The sequence below is a fragment of the Phascolarctos cinereus genome, unplaced genomic scaffold (assembly GCF_003287225.1).
Source record: "Phascolarctos cinereus isolate Bilbo 61053 unplaced genomic scaffold, phaCin_HiC Scaffold_2;HRSCAF=192, whole genome shotgun sequence".
Lineage (NCBI taxonomy): Eukaryota > Metazoa > Chordata > Mammalia > Diprotodontia > Phascolarctidae > Phascolarctos > Phascolarctos cinereus.
This window is the reverse complement of record NW_027555625.1, coordinates 337,944,417-337,962,629: the sequence shown is the minus strand read 5'-3', so window position 1 is coordinate 337,962,629 and position 18,213 is coordinate 337,944,417. Positions and strand designations below refer to the sequence as shown.

Sequence of the window (18,213 nt, the reverse complement as noted above, 5' to 3'; positions counted from 1 at the left end):
CATCAATGATTAATGTCCCAGTTCCATTCAGCCAATTAACATAAAAAGAGGCATTTACAGCAAAGATATTAAAACTTAAAACTGCACTAAGACTTTTGGGATACCTTCTATAAGGAAAACAGAAGTACTAACATTTTCCCTCAATACCTGGGCCAAGGGGAGGAGAAAACATATTCTCTCCTATACCACCCTGATCTCTGGAGAGAATAGCCTTGCAACTAAGGAAATTTCTACACAGCATTAGCCCTATCAGGTTTACTTCCAAAAGCAGGATAGCTGATGAATGAATAAATTTGCATCTATGCTATTGCTGGACTTTACTCCTCACCAACTCTACAGCTGCCAGACTTCTGGAGGCTGGCTCTCTTGTCTTTCAAAGTTCACGAGGTTATTCATAGTCATCTTCAATCTTCTCCACCTAAAAGCAGGAAAGAATAGACACAACAGAGAGAGGAGTAATATCAGATTAGTCAGTTAGTCTACTATTATGTGCCAGGTAGTAAGCACTGGGGATACAAAGAAAGGCAAAAAATATTCCTGCTCTCAAAGAGCTCAGAATCTGATGGGGAGACAATATGGAAACAATTGCATATAAACAACATATGTACCGTATGAAATGGGGATAATCTCAGAGAGAAGACACCAAGATTAAGGAGGGCTGGGAAAGGCTTCTTGGAGAAAGTGTGACTTTTGATGAGACTCGAGGAAAGCTAGGCAAGCCAGGTGATATAGATGAAGAAGGAGAGTATCTCAGGCATGGGAGATAGCCAGTGAAAATTCTGGGAGTCAGGACATGGATTGCCATATGTGAGGAACAGCAAAGAGATCAGTGTCACTGTGTTGTAGAGTATGTGAAGGGGAGTAAGGTCTAAGAAAACTAGAAAGGCAAGATGAACTCCAAATGGCCACATGACTTAGACATAAAGGGTAATATCGTAAACAAATTAGTGCAGCAAGGAAGAACCTTGGAGACAATAGAGAATTTATTGAGTAGCAGAGGTGATATGATCATATCTATACTTTAGGAATATTAGTTTGACCACTGAGTAGAGGATGGAGTACAGATTGAATGTGTCCATGCACTCTCAGCTTTATGCCAGCTCTAGGTAAGAGGGGCCCTAAGGTCCCTCCTCCACAAGGAGGTACTCAGAGGCTTTTCCTACCAATACTAGATACAGAATGCCTGCATATGCTCCAAACTGGGGTGGGGGCAGGGAACTTTAATCATCCATCATCATTTCTTTTTAGAAGCAGGCCTCTTTCATCTGGGGCTTTCCCCCTAGTCTACTGCTTTTTAGTTTGGAATCTGCTACTGCTAACTTCCCTTCCTTCATATTTTCATTATTTTCCCTGAGATTCTTGACCTTTTGTTCTTTCAGATGAATTTAAAATTATTTTTCCAGCTTGATAATGTAATCCATTGGTAGTTTTATTGGTATGGCATGGAATAAATAAATAAATTATTATTTTTTTTGTGGCTCAAATTGATATCTCTCCAATTATTTAGGCATCTTTATTTTTAAAGTGTTTTAAAATTACATTCATATACTTCTTTTATGTATCTTGGTAGGTAGACTTTTATATACATTGTAGTTATTTAGAATGCATTTTCTTTTTCTATTTCTTCTTGCTGGGTTTTATAGGTAATATATAAAAAGAGTTCAGGGAAGTGTTGCTAAATGTTTAACGACTGGCTCACCAAAAGAAAAAAAAAGTACATTCAACACACTTTTAAGTTTAATCTGCATTAATATATCTTCTCAATCACTTTCTTAATTCTAGGCAATTAAGAAAGTAGTAAATCAAGCCCTGATTTGTAGCATTTGCTGATTTCTGGGGTGTATATATTAACACTGAAAATTTATCCAATGGGCTCTTAAGAAGTTAGTTTGAGCTCATTCCTGTATGTTCTTTTGCCAGCCTAAAATACCTTATATGTTCTGAAACTATTTTCATAGATTGTGCCACACTCCTATTCATCTTCTGATATCAGGCCAACCTTCCATACTTTTCTTCTTAAAACCTAATTTGGTTGGTGAGTTGGTGGTTTCTCTGTGCAACCCCACAAATCTTATTTTTCCTCTTCAATGGAATTCTCTTTGTGTCTTCAAAATTTCATGCTTGAGCATTTCCCTTCTCTTCTGGGCTGACTTTTCCTCTAGAACTTTAGTTTATGGAATATCCTTCCTATCCTTCCTTTGAACCATTTCAAATCTGCTTTCCTAAAACTTTGAGCACATATCAGATCTTCTTGGATTTCCTCTCCTTCCTAACACAAACTTTAGGAGGAAGTAATCCCTTCCTCCTAGACAACTGTACGATAGGTTGATTAATTTTCATAATTTTCCCCTGAACAACCAGTTCCTTTTTGTGAGTGACAATCAGATCCAGAAAAAAATTTTTCCTTGTTGGTTCCTCTACCTTTTGAAGGATGAAATTATCATCAAGTTAAATCAAGAAGATTTTAAGTGTTCTGTCTTTGACAAAAAGATAGTTCCAGTACATAAAAAAATAATTCAAGTGCCATATTCACTATTGTAGTGAGGGATGTAGTTTATCAGGGCATCATTGATAAATTGGCTTACCCCTAGACTAGATGGTGAAATTACAGAAGATAAAGGAAAGAGACAACAGAATATTAAGTTCTTACACAAAGTCTAAAGACACTCTCTAGTCAAAACTGATGGAATTAGAGAGCAGCTAGTCATTGTCTGGCCAATGATGAGCCATGCCCCCAACGGACCTTTAAAAAGCAAGATATACTTTTTAATTTGGCAGTAGAGGCAGAATGTGGCTCTGAGAAGTATGACCTCTGGCAACAGGGAAGAGAGCCAGTCACAAAAGAATACAGCTCTTGGGGCAGCTAGGTGGTGCAGTGGATAGAACACTGGCCCTGGATTCAGGAGGATCTGAGTTCAAATCCAGCCTCAGACACATAACACTTATTAGCTGTGTGACCCTGGGCAAGTCACTTAACCCTATCGCCTAGCAAAAAAAAAAAAGAACACAGTTCTTGAGAGTAAACTCTTCTTTGTCTCTTGGAAGAAGAAGAACAATAGGCACAAGAATAGTAGTTTTGGATTCTCTCCCAACCCCAGGTCTTACGGCAATTCTTTCCTTGCTCACCATCAGTGAAAAAGAGGCCTTGATTTGACTAGTTAATACTTTTTGTACTCATTTCAGTTCAGTTCAGTTCAGCAGCCAATTGCTTTTCTTCACCATGAAGTAGACAGGAAACAGACTTATAATAGATGCTCTAAAGTGAGATGCAGGGCCTTCCATTCTATGTCATGCCATCTTTCCAGAAGCAGCTCATTGAACCACTCCCTCTCAACCTCACATCACTATTGCTAGCAGGCAGAGTATTTTGTACATGTTCCCCAGGCTGGGCTATAATTTGAAAGATGGATGTGGAACGATACAGATAATGTCAGATTGTTCTGATTCATAGGTCTTTTTTGCTGCACTTTTCCTCCTTTTTATTATTCTTTGTTGCAATGGATAGGTGATATCAAAAGATATCAATTACAATTTTGTTTAAAAATCTTCCTAGAACTGCTTTCAGGACCTTGGGTCAGTTTCCTTAACCTCGGTTTCCCCATCTTTAATAATGAGGTAATTAAATGATTTCTAGAGTATCTTACAGTTTTAAATTTCTATGATACTATGAGAATGTGCTGTTCAAAAATTCTGAATGATTTCCCATTATTTCCAGGATAAAATCCAGTGACTTGGTGAAGTTCATGACCTGAATGAGCCTACCACTGGTCACAATGTCATCTGCTTGTATGAAGGATTTGGGAAAGGGGGGGTGGTATACAAATATTTAAGCATCATTAAAGAAGGAGGTTGTAGAATAGTTACAAATTAATTGGCAACTGGAAGTACTTTGGCATAGAAATAAAGTAGAATCATTTGATTTATGTTTTATGTGATGAAATGCAAGGATTTGGCTGTGGTATGGATAGAGGGGGAGGGATGGAGAGGAGGAGAATGAAAGCGAAATATAGGGTTAGCTATGGGTTAGGTAAGAAGAAGGATGAAAAACTTATTTTTGCTCTGTTCTTTTGCCATGTAAAATTTCACAATTCCATTTGGAAATCAAAGAAAAATACCATTCAACATGTAAAGTTTTATTAGGACAATAGTTTTGCTACAGAGAAAAAGTGGGAGATTTGTGATAGGTTGATGAGAAATGGTTGAGATAGTGGAAGGAAAAAAGGTAGTCATATAATATGCGTATAACTGGTAACTGAAATAATGAAGGCAGATCTCTGGAGGACAGTCTTAGTAAAGGGTTGTGGATTTTGCGTATTCTAAGTGTTAGGGCATGGGTGGGGAACCTGTGGCCTCGAGGCCACATGTGGCGCTCTAGGTTCTCAAGTGTGGTCCTTTGACTGAATCCAAACTTCACAGAACAAATCCCTTTAATAAAAGGATAAAAATAAAAATAAAAGCCTCCCTAAATTAGGGTTAGCATAGTACATGAGAGCAATGGTGTCCAATAAAGGAGGGGCCCAGTAGCCATGGCATGACCAGTGTGTATGATGAGTCAATCAGAGAGTGGAGGGAGGAGTTATATCTTGTCCCATGACAGTCAATCACTGGCTTGTTTCCAGCAGAACTACAAACTCCAGTTACCCATTATGGCTTGACACATCTCCATTTCATCCCTTACAACTATTGACCTCCTGTTGGACTTGAGTATCAGATCCTCAAAGAAATTATAACCTAATCATCTGAGTTGAGCAGCTAGGTAGACAAAATTCCTGCTCAGATCACTTTGTGGCTGTGGCAAGGGCCAGACTCCTTGCTACAAGTTAATGGTCAATGAGTAAGTCCTCTCCCTCCTAAGTAAATTTAGCTGAGAACAAGTCACTTGAACTGGATGAATAGGCATAGATAGACTGCAATTTGTATGAAAGATCTCATTACAATTCTTATTTTTGTTAAGAATGAAAATGGATCTTTACTGGGACTAGTTAACAAATTGTATTCCTCCAACCTTTTCGATCATTTGTTTCTTCAGTAACCAGTCACCCAGATTTGAAACTTTAATTTTATTCTCAACTCCTAATTTTCCCTTATCCCACATATCTAATTAGTTGCCAAATCTTGTCATTTCTGCCTACATAATAGCTCTTGAATCTATCCCCTTCTCTCTACTCACGTAGTCACTACTATAGTTTAGGTCCTCATTACCTTTCACCTGGATTAGTGAAATAGCTTCCTGATTAGTTTTCCTGATCATCTGCACAGCTGACAAAATGATTTTCCTAAAACAAGGCTTAACGATGTCACTCTCTTACTCAATAAACTCCAGTGGCCCCTCTTGACTCTGGGATTGAATGTTATTTCATTTTTATCACATCTTTTTCATTTCTACTTTTTATGATGAACACCATTGAATATGATTGTACATTTATATAATTTACAAATTAGTAAACACAAATATATTTTGGATTTTTTATTCAAAAAAATTTTTTTTTTACGGATGGGGCAATGATCCTACATTAGATGTATGTAATTTGTTAACTAATCCCAGTAAAGATCCATTGTCATTCATATGTTTAAGAATATTTGTCAATGTGCAATCCAATCTGAAGTCTCATCAAATTAAACAAACCAGGGTCTGCTACATATTCATAAACCTTAAATACTAGTCTTAGAAGGAGATTCTCTTGGTCTTTCCTGTAGCTTGGATAGGCAAGATACCTCTTCCGATTTTTTAAAATCCCTCTTTCAGATGCTCCTTCAGAAAAAAAATCATCATAAGTTACTTAGAATTCCCAAAGACCAAAATGCAAATATTTCTAAAGGTGAATTACTTCCATCTAACTTGTCTGTCCTACAAATGATTTGTAAACAATTAAATGATTCATTTGTTGGTGGGGCTTAGAGTATGACAGCCATGTTTCTTTAGTCTCCCATTCTTTATCCCATTTCTAATGGTTATTACCCATCTTCCTGATTATCTATCTATCTATGTACCTATTTAACTATCTATTTATATATCTATATCCAAGTATACATATATATATACATACATAGAAACACACACACACACACACACACACACACACATACACACACATATATCAAAACCACTGAAGTAAATAGATCAAGTATTCTTGCCCCTATTTGACAGATTAGGAACTAAGAGGTTAAGTGACTTATCTATGTCACATAACTAGTGTCAGAGCCAGGACTCAAACACAGCACCTTTGAATCCAAGTCCATTCCATTTTTCACTACATCATGGATGTCTGTACATATCAGCATACCCATCTTAGAACTGTGACAGGGCCACTATACTTTACAATTTTCTTAGTATATTGCCCCTTGAATTGCAATCAGGCATTTATTAAATACTTTGTTTTTATGATGATGATGATATGCCCTATGGAGTCATAAGAGGAAATTGGGCCAAATATTAACTATCTTCTCTCCTTTTTCCCCAATCTTTTATTTTAATCATCCAACAAGTAGTTTTCAGTGTCTACTATGTGCCAGTTTCTGTACTAGGTACTGGGGAAACAAAGACAAAAATGAAACAATCCCTGCCCTCAAGTAGCTTATATTTTTGTCAGAGGAGACATGTACACTTGTAAATATATACAAAATAAATACAAAGCAATTTTAAAACTTTCATAAGCTATTTTTTAATTTATTTTTTTTGTTGTTTAACAAAGATCTATTTTTCTCTTTCCCTCCTCTTCACCTCTGTCCTTTAAAAAAAAAAAGAAAAACAAAACTCTTTTTAACAAATTTGCATAGTCAAGCAAAACAAATTCCCACATTGGCCATGTCCAAAAAAATTGTGCCAATCTGCACCCTGAGTCTATCACTTCCCTGTCAGATGGCAGGTGGCATGTTTCATCTTGAGTTCTCTAGAATCTTATCAGAGAGCTTAAGTCTTTCGAAGTTGCTAGTACAGAGCAATTTTAATAGATACCTATAAACTATCTATATGCATACATACCAAGGAATTTGGTGATCATCAACCAATATATATTGGCAAAATGTAGGGGCAATGTCTTAGTAAGTGAGAGAAGAGTAGCACTGATTTCATTTATGTTGGTATTGTTTGACTTGGGGTAGAACTGGTCAGTATGAATGTGAAAGTGCTGTGTCGGGATAAGATGAAAGTTGCTAATATCTCGAATTTCATACTGCTGGCAACAACTATAATCCAAATAATACAAAAATGGTGTCAATATCTTTATAACAAAAAAATGTGAAGGTGAGAAAAACTCTGAAAATAACAATTGCTTTTCACTTTTGATTGGAATATGCTTATAAGAGATCGTGAGAATTTCCCTAATGCAATATGTACTTCTTATGTGCTATTTCTTTTGTGTTCATCAAAATGCTTTTTTTTCCCCAGATAAAATGGACAAAGAACTGGGCTCAGAACTGATTAGGAGGACATTGAGCCAGATGTCATTTTAAGAAACTGCACAGTGCTTTTAATGTTCCTAAGTTGATCACTGCCACTACAGCCCCTCCCCCCTTTTAAACAACATTATTTTACTATTCTTGCTCTGAATTATATAAGAGCACAATCTTGTAAAGAATCGAAATTGCAGGTGATCCAAAGGATGAGAAAAAGAATTGTAGAATTTGAAAACTGTAAGTATAACCCATAAATGAAATGAACCCACAAAAAAATATCCCAACTAGTCATCATGCTTAAAAACCCCTGAGGAAGGGGACTCAACCACTTCTTGATGCAGTCCATTCCGCTTTTGGACAACTGCAATTGTTAGGAAGTTTTTTCCTTATGTCAAGCCTAAATTTACCTAACTTCCATCCTTTGTTCCTAGGTCTGCCCTCTGTGCACAAATGGATTCTTATTCCTTCTTTATGGGATAATCCCTTCAATTCTTAAAAGATACTTATATTCTCCATGAGTCTTCCCTTCTTTAAGCTAAACAACCTCAGTTCCTTCAACTGATCCTCCCACACATCATGGTCTAAAATCCTCCACCATCCCAGTTGTTATCCTCTGGACACTCTGTAGATCCTCTTCATATAGCATGGTTTAAAGAACTGAACACAATAGTACAAGAGCTATCTGATGAGATACAGTTCAATGGGACTATCATTACCTTATTCCTGGGAGCTATCTTTCTCTATACAGCCAAAGATTGAATCAGCTTTTTTTGGGGGGGGAGGGGGCAGCTGCTACATTATGTTAAAAATGTTAGATAGCACAGAGGTAAACAAGGAGACCTGGCATACTCTATTGGAGGCCTCCTACCATGTTGATATTGAACCATTAACAACTACTCTGAGTCTGGCCACCCAACCATTCTGAATTCATTTGACTGTATTATCATCTAATCCATATCCCTCCATGTTCTCTACAAAATGCTATGAGGTACTTTATGAAAAACCTTGCAAAGGCCCAGGTAAAATGGTATCTATAATATTTCCCTTATCTACCAACTTAATTAACCTTTTAAAAAAGGAAATGAGACATATGGTGGGTATAAGCTATTTATTAGCATTAGAATGACTAATGTTAAGAGAGTGACATAAAATATCATCAAAATCATATATGGCCGGAAAAGGAAGTAGATTTTGTAGTGAAGACGAGAGTTAATAGACTGCCAGTATGTACAAATATAAATTAAATATTGAAAAGACCAGATACTCTATGGAGGACTTACAGAAAGATCTAGAAAAGAATTAGACAACATGAAAGGAAACATATAGGTCTGCATTTGCACTGAGATTCTTGAAAATAAGGAAATTAGGGGCAATAAAAATTCAATATAAGCAGTGGTGCAGTATGCACGGTAATTAGTGGAGTTGGTTTGAATGTAGTATAGTCAAGCTTCAGATTAAGTGATACTTTCAGATCCACTTGGCACATGTTCTGAACTTATTTCGTGATTCTAAGCAAATACTTTGACTCAAATTTTGTTTTTCCTTAATCTGACAAAATCATTAAAAATCTAATTTAGGTAATTAGTATATTTAGTTTTAGATAACTGGATCACATTCTTACTTATTTTAATAAAACAATTTGTTCATCTTTTTTTTCTAGAAATGTTAAATGAAAATCTATTTTTTTGCTTACCTTTTCCCCCCATTTTTTATAGCCCTTGGTTTGCTATCATGGGTGGCTCATGAGGAGAGCTAGGCTTTAAAGAATGGAGGTTTGTATTGTCTTTAAAAGAGCACTGAAACATTTGAATTCTTTAAACACATAAAAAGAATTATAAAAACTTTTCAAACAGACCTAAGAAAAAAAGAGGCTAGAATTTAATTCTAATGACCATGCATACTGCACCACTGCTTATATTGAATTTTTATTACCCCTAATTTCCTTATTTTCAAATCTAAGAGAAAAGCACAAGTAGAAATGAAAATTTGCATATATGCCATTGTACTTGTAGCAGTGTTATTTTATGGTAGAACATCAGGGAATTAAATGTCCCAGAAAAGGTATCCTTATCATCTGTTTATAAACAAAATAATAAGCATTCCAGATATGTAAAAGTATTGAATCTGCCATGGGTTTGTATCTTTAAGGAAGCAGTATTACTGTCCTTCATAGAAAATCATTTATTCTCCTCATGCATAGCATAACAATTTGAAATTACAATTTCACAGTATTCCACTTCTAAGATAAAAATTTCAAGCACTGGAAACAGTAGGAGCTTGGAATTGCAAGAGTTACAAAGTTAGAGGCAGTGGTGACTCCATTAAGATAAGGGGAGAAAAGGGGTGGAGCAAGGGAACAATACACCGAAGTATTTTCTTTCATACATCTTGGTTCAAATTAAGGTTAAATTCCAAAGGAGGATGTGTGTTTCCCCATATGGAAACTTAAAGGACCTCGCCTTTGTTTCCATTTTCCCAGAGAAGATATATGTTAATACAAACAAGGCACTTCATAATAAATTTAACTTTTATAGGATGACTAATGCCTTCTATAGAGATAAAGCAGACTTAGTTACCTGAGTTGAATCCTGGTTTCAGGAATTATGCCAAGGGTAGAACAAAATTTTGGTTCCTATGGAGAAGGTTGCAGTAAATTGGTGGGGGAGTAGAAAACACCTTGACTTTTAAGGTTTCATTGGAAGAAGTCTTCACCGCATCATTGTGAACATGATTTGACTTTTGTGTACTTTGGAAGGACAAAGAGGTGAGGTAAGCCTGCCAAAATCTGAACCTGTGCTTCTGGACACCTGTCAATAGGGCAAATGATATTTATACAAAGAGGTGAAACAGCAAAGGTTCTGTGAGCAACAAGAGCTTGTGAACTAGTCTAGAAATAGACCAGTTAAATACAGGTCTTGAAGTCAAGCCACTCTAACATCTACCCATAAAAAAGACTAACCAAGCAACCTGGACTTTAAGCAGGAGATATGAAAGAAATGAGCCTCTCTTTCCTGGGGAGGTTTGGCTTACACTTAAAAGCAAAAATGAGACCTCTGGAAATATTCTCTGAGAGATTTGTTTAAAGCTAACATTTGTGTTGAGGAAAATTAAATCCATCCATCAAAACTAGGTGTGAACAAGCTCTCATACCTCCATGAATCATAGACATTTCAACTAGGTGTGATAGGAAGTCTTCACTGATTGGGCGAGGCACTGGGTAGCATCCTGTGGTGTCCATAGAACCAGTGAGCTAGTTCAGAACCTGAGAGATTCAAGTGCTCCACTCATATCCAATTCACAGGCAAATCATCCTTGTGATATCATTGGTCTTCTTCGAGAATGAAAGACAAAGGAGTGCTTACCAGTAGAAAGGAGAGGTCATTCCAGGGAAACTCTTGAGATGGAAGTGACTGAACAGGGAGCAGAGCCTCCAGCATTGGCCTTTTGTCTCAGTCTCTTTACCACTTTTCCAGCCTTGGCCAGAGGATGACATTGTGAACCTTGAACGGTCTAGGAGATTTGGACTTTTTCTCTGAATCCTAATAATATCCTCTTAATGATTGAAGGCAGAGCCAGCAAAGGTGGCCAAGGACAGACTGCACTAAATGAGGATGGTAGATCTAAGGACTCTGATATCAACTAATAGCAAGTACACTTTATAGGATTTATGAACTAGGTGAACTTCTTTCACCTTTAAATACACACATGAAGAACAGGAATTTGAAAATCAGCCATTTGAACACGATAGCCATTCCCTAGTTAAATCTATACTCTTCATCTCTCCATATGTGAAAAAAGAAACTTCACAGTGTGAAATCTACAAGCTGATGGGGGAATCAAATTATAGTAGGACTTGTAGCCCTTTATATATTCCAGCCCCAATCTCACAGTCCACCTGTTCACTTCATTCTGTCTACTCTCACTGGCAAGAAAGGCCTCTATGTGAACACATGAGAACACTTAGTACCCACAGTGTTCCAGACATGTCAGGTACCTCCTGTTGTGCCGTACGCCCTCCTTTGGGTTGACCATAGTCACACAGACCCAGTAACTATTCATTTCGTCTGTGTTCTGTGAACCCTCCTTCTGCCATTGAAATGCAGTTGTGGAGAGTACTACATATCAGAAATTCACAGCAGTTTTTCTCAGTATCCAGTGATGAGAGGACATGATTTTGCTGCCACCGCTGCCCTATGTACTACTCAGAGATCATCTATTCTAACTCTTCATGAAAATGCTTTTGTTTGTAGTGCAGGGGAGTGACACTCGACCTCCTCCTGGTGATTAGACAAACAACCTCTCAGCCCTTCAAAGCTACTCCCAGAGGCTGGAGGGGCCATCATAGCCTTGCTCTAGGACCTGGGAAAGGGGATGGAAAGAGTAAGCCCCCCAGGCTGCATTATGGAGAGCTTGTCTGAGGCAAATATTAGGCTCTTCACATTTTCAGGCATTCACTGGACAAAATCTCTACCCAAGAGTCTTACTATTGGATTTCTTAGTTTTCAGAACATTTTTTTCTCTACATTTTGTTTTAGACTATAATTGTACACCAATCAATTTTATGGTGTGATTCCTTAAAAGTCAAACCAGTTCTCTTTGAGATAACTTTTGCATAGTTAAATGGTTAAGTATTAATATCTGCTTCATTATTAAATTATTTATAAGTATTGATATTGAGAGATATTGATATGAGAAGTATAATTTTGCATCTCTAAAATGCTGATGCATAGTTGATAAATGTTCATGTTTTTCTTTTGCCTTATTGTGAAGTCTCTAAGGACTGAATATCAACATAATGAAATTTGTATTCTGGTCTACAATGGGCAGCTAGGTGGCACAGTGGAGGAAGACTCATTTTCCTAAGTTAAATTCTGGCCTTGGACACTGTGTGACCCTGGGTAAGTCACTTAACCCTGTTTGCCTCAGTTTCCTCATCTATAAAATAAGGTGGAGGAGAAAATGGCAAACCACTCCAAGTATCTTTACCAAGAACACACCAAATGAGGTCGCAAAGAGTTGGACACAACCTGAAAATGACTAAACAACAACAATCTGGTCTACAAAACCCAAATAATTAACTCGAAGCAATTAATTGCTTTTCTGGGGTACTTCATGCTTTTTGGGAGCTTAACTAATCCTATTTAATTTTCAATGGAGCCTAGTTCTAGCCCTTTCAGTGGCAGGAATTCATTGGGAGAAATTTCAGGTATTGTTTAGCATAAGGACTCATAAGAAATTTCCCTGGACTTCTAAGGTATCATCTATAGTACAGAGATACTGGGATAAATTTGGCAGGTGGAGAGGTGTATCCTGTGTAGATAAGAATGCATAGAAACTCCCTCCCTATTAGGATGGTCCTATGTAATGAGGGAATCATGGAAGAATTTTTACAGAGGACAGTTTGGTGAGGGAGTGAATTTCAGTTCCCCAATTTAGGACCCCATGTCCTAAATCCTTACACTAAAAGCATCACATTATCAGACAATCTCTGCGGAGACCAGATTCCCATCTGAGATAGAGACTAGGTTTTCTTTTTCTTTTCTTTCCTTTACTGGCTTTAGACTAAGAACCAAGGTAGGCCAGTAATGTCACGAGGTCAGAATCTAGTTCATCCCATCTCTAATATCTAATAATCCCAACTCTCTTTCACCTTAGGCAGGAAAGAATGAACATAACAGGGACAGAAACATCAACAAAGGCATTTGCTTGTAGAACTATTTGGGGAGAATAGGCCACTAGCACTCTCCACACTTACCTCCTCAGTCAAACCAGAAAGGAAGGAGAACAAGGTAAGTAAGCAGTAAGCTCTGATAAAATTTGTCAAATGGTCTTTATTGAATTGCATAACTGTATTTGAGAAAAATTATGATTTTCGCCTATACATGTAGAACTATATAAGATCTCTGCAATGTTGACTGTTTGAGCCTCTTTTCTGTGTGACTTTTAGTGGGGAGGAGAAGTGACAAATGCTGAAGCTTTTTGTCAGAGAACTCTTCTGGATTGACATGAACAATGTGTTTAAAACATGTTAGTCCATTTGACAAAGATGGCAAATTTTTTAAATATGGTAGCATAAAGGGGTAGAAGGTAATTGGAGGCTAGCCAAGGAAAGTCCAGTTCTTATAAGCACGTACAGTATACTTGACCTGATTCAATTACCCACCGTGACTTCAGAGCATCTGAAGGTATTCTGTGGTATGGACTTTGGAACATGCACTGATGTTCTTTGAGTGTTTCCTGTCTGCTTATCTGTACTGAGGAAAGGTCTTTTGCTTGGCTCCTGAACCAGAACTGAACATGTATAGAAAAACCCCCAATAACTTGATCTTGTTTTCCTTCCTACCAGCTTTGTTTGAATGATGAGGCAAGTGGGGAGAGTGCTAGTGACCTATTTTCCTCATATAATTCTGTGTGAAGCCATAATCAGATGTCTTTGTTGTTGCTTCTATTTCTTTTGTGTTCATTCTTTCCTGCCTTAGGTTCAGGAGGGATGGGATTATTAGATATTAGAGACAGGCTGGACTAGGCTCTGACCTTGTAAGTTTAAAAAAGTTTGGAAAACCCCACAGGATCTGAAACTATTGTGTATGCCAGAGTTGTGAGCAGCCATACCTGGTGAGTGTGAAGCCCTGAGAAATCCAGGCCAGTAGTATATGAACACAGAAATACTGGCTTCTGCAAAGAAGGAAATGATTCATTCGTTGGCTATGCCTTAATCAGAAGTGAACTTGGAGGAGTTAATGCTCTGTAACAACCATTTTTAAGTTTGAGTCCACTCTTTGCAGGGACTGAGGTTTTGTAGGGGAGAGTGCACTCTCATCTGGGAGTACTCCCATCTGTACTTTGATAATTTCTATCTTATTAGCAAACCACTCTGTAAAAGCTAATTGCTGTTAATTGGTGAAATGATATGCTAATCACCAAAAACAGATACAGAAGAGCATACACCAGAATGGGGATTTAAGCCTTATAAAGACATTTCCAACAACTCAGCAATACCCATCAAAATGCTGAAGGGGATATGTAGCCAACATTACTCTGGTGGACTCTAATTGACATGAATAAGAGTAGGGATAAGGACTCCATAGACTTTATATGGGTTACAGAAATATATAAGAAATAAAGTCAAAGTAGTTTAGGGAAATAGAGTCCTAGCAGTAAAAGGCAGTTCTTAAGTAAAGTCTTGAGGGAAGGAAGGAAATCTGTAAGGTGGACATGAGGGAGAATATTCTAGATATATGGGGAGGTCATTTTGAAGGCATAGAGTATCACGTGTGATTAACAGCAAGAAAAACAATTTACCTAAATGATAGAGTGTGGAAAGGGGAGAAGTACATAGTGAGGCTGGAAAGGTACATTGGGACCAAGTTGTAAAAGACTTTGAAAACTAAATAAAAGAGTTTATATTTCATCCTAGAGACATAAGGAATCAGAGTGGTTACCAACTGATATTGGTAGAGTTATATGGCCAGACTTGTTCTTAAGGAAAATCACTTTGGTCGCTGTGTGAGGATTTGGGTTGGGAAGAGACTTGAGGCAGGGAAATGAATTAGGAGGCTAGTGCAATAACATAGACAAGAGATGATAAGGGCTTGACCTAAGACAATGACTTTGTGAATAATGAGAAAAATATGTTTGCCATGGATATGGTAGAAGTAGAAATGATAAGATTGGGCAATTGACTAAAGGGTGAGAAAAAGTGGGGATTGAAGGATAACACTGAGGTCACGCATCTGAGAGACTAGAAGGATCAAGATGCCCAACAGAAATAAGGAAGTTGGAAAGAGAAATGAGTTTTGGGGGGAAAGATAAAAAAAATCTTTGTTTTGGATATCTTGAATTTTAGCTGTTGTCAGGATCCCCATGCCAAGACCACCCCTCTGTTTTCACACTTCTCTTTTTACTATTAATAGACACCCTTTTTCCAGAGCTAAAGCCCCACAAACAAGCTGTGCCCTGAGCTTGGCATAACAACAGTTCTTTGTGCTCACCCTCTAGATGAACTCTGCTGTAGCTAAATCACAGAATTTGTTCATATCAGCCCCAGGTGGTCCCTGAGCTTGGACAAGCACCTGCAGGAACCGCATTACAGTCATGAAGCTGTACTATGAATCTAACCTGACTCACTGTTGCTGTTATTCCTCACTGCCATAGCTATGCCTCATTGCTTAGTTCTTGGTCTAGCCGCAACTACATGTATCCGGGCTTAGCCTTGCTGCCTTGAGGAGACCCCAGCATGTCAGTTTGTATAGTTTTCTTCCTCCAACAGAATAAAAAAGGCTTTTTGCCTATAACCATTGTGAGCTCTTTGCTATTTTCAGAGTTAACAGTTGTTGCATAACCTCTGTAGTTCTTTGGTAATTTATTTTCTGAGTTGGACAATGTCATTGGGGCATCCAGTTTGAAATGGTTAATAGGTAGTTGGTGATTTGGGAGTATAGCTCAAAAGAGACTTTGGATATATAGATTTGGGAATCATCTGAAGAGAGATAATAATTGAATCTATGGGAGCTGTTGAGGTTCCCAAGTGAAATAGTGTAGATAGGCAAGAGAAGAGGACTCAGGTCAAAGCCTTGGTCATACCTACAGTGTGGGGGCATGATTTTGTTGAAGAGGTAATTTAACACACTGCATTTTCCTGGATTAAGCCAAGGAATTTTTTATTACTTGCATATATAAGGGGAAAATTAGATCATGGACATGTAAATCGATTTTCCAGCCATGTTCTCCCCTATATACACTTAAAACTGGATTGAGGAGAAAAAGAATAAATTGTGGGTGACGCAGAGTTAAAAGCTGAATGAGAGGGTGACATTACAACATTGAGAGAGACAAACATAGTTAGGAAAGTGATAAGAGTATGGTTAATAAGACATGGTGACCAAGCTGGGATCCAACTTTCTCAGAATCAGTATTACAAGTTAATCAGATGCTAAGGATAGAATTCTTTCCCATGGGAATGCATTTGTCCATAGTTTCTTCATATTAGTAATACCTTGTCTGCCCATCTATAGCTAATCTCTATAGAATCATAACTAATTATATCATAACTGATAACAGAAGTATGTATAGAATAATTTTACATATATTTATATGTAGGGATATCTTGAATTTTAGATATTGTCAGGATCCTCATGCCAAGATCACCCCTCTGTTTTCATACTTCTCTTTTTACTATTAGGAGATACTTTTTTTCCAGAGCTAAGGCCCCACAAACAAGCTGTGCCCTGAGCTTGGCATAACAACAATCCTTTGTGCTCACCCTCTGGATGAACTCTGTTGTAGCTAAATCACAGAACTGGCTCATATGAGTCATACCAGTTCACATATATATAATATACATTCACATGTACATATATACACACACATACATAAATACATACATACATACATATATATATATATGCCTAGTTGTGTTTAATGATAACCATCTCTGGGGGGTAGGAAAGAAAAAAAGAAATTTACATGATAATTTTATTGTATATTTTAAAGGAATAGCAAGTTGTGCATAGTAGATTTGCAGTTTCATATGCACTCATCTTTTTTATTGTACTATGTTATAAAATACTTGTTTTATTTCATAAATCAAAAATAAAATAAATTTTAAAAAGAATCACAGCAAATTAGACTGGTCTAGGTCTTGCTTTCACATTCCCTACTTTTGTGCTTTTAGAGCACAAAAGAAATCATCTTGGATATTAGGGCATTCTTCAGAATCTATGAAACGAAGATAGCTGACATCCTCAGCTGAGGACGGGTGATCCTTACAGTGATCAAGGACATGAAAATGACTTCCAACTGATGTGGAGGGAATAACAAGATGGTTTTTTGCTAGAGGGTAGAAGGAAAGGAACAACCAAAGCTAAAGATGGACTAAGATAATGATATGGGAATATATAGGACATCTCCCAACGCCCACTCTCCCAATTTACCAAGGTCTACTCAGCTACCTATCAGGATGGACAGTTTAGTTCCTTGTTCTGGGTCATTAAGCATCCTACTAACTATGTTTATATACAATTAATATCTAATAATCTGTTAGGGGGGTCAGGGATGTGAGTACAATAATTTTGTCCTATTATGGCACAGACTTCCCTTGATAACTAGGACACAATCTGCCTAATCTTCAGGTTTCTTAGGGGGTATGGAATAGAGTAGCACTGGTATTCCTCTCCCAACTCCCAACTCCTATGCAAGGTCCTGTGCTCACAGAAATAGGTCAGGGTTAGGTCTTGGATAATTTGGTAGGAGACAAAAGTGTTATCATTCCAAGGTCCCCCAAGCTCACTTGTATCTTGGAGGTGCCTTTATGAATCCCATTTCCTCTGGATGACAGTTTTTCTTCACACTGGTCATTCTGCCACTGCTGGACTTGTCCTTTGTTGCTGTGCACTTAAGTTTCCAAAAGACTTAGTTAGAAGTGATGTTAGAGTTGGTGGTACCTCGGAATGGGGACAAGTTTGTTCATACTCATCTAGGAAGACCTTGTTACTTCATGACAATGTTGATATTAAGAAGAATCTGGTATGGAACAGGATTCTACAAAAGTCTTATACTAAGAGTATAATCATTTTGTTCTCATTCTTTCTCACCCCCTACATCCAATCAACTGTCAGATCTTGCCTCTTCTACCACTATAGTATGTCTGATATCCATCCTCTTCTCAATATTCACAAAGCCATCACTTTAGCTCAGGCTCTCCTCACCTCTTTCCTAAACTATCTCATTGGCCTCTTAATCATCTGGACCCAATCACCAAGATAGATGGGATATCAGAGTTCCTCTGACTCTTCGAGCAAGGGAGCTCCTACTTGCATA

General features: G+C 37.5%; 1 long non-coding RNA gene across 1 annotated transcript in view; it reads right to left on the bottom strand.

Moving 5' to 3' along the window:
- LOC110211684 (uncharacterized) overlaps positions 1 to 18,213 on the bottom strand; it is a 31,797-nt gene that overhangs the window by 10,318 nt on the left and 3,266 nt on the right. Inside the window, exon 2 of the long non-coding RNA XR_002325469.1 lies at positions 329 to 418. This is a non-coding gene — a long non-coding RNA (uncharacterized LOC110211684). The remainder of the gene's footprint in view (positions 1 to 328; positions 419 to 18,213) is intronic.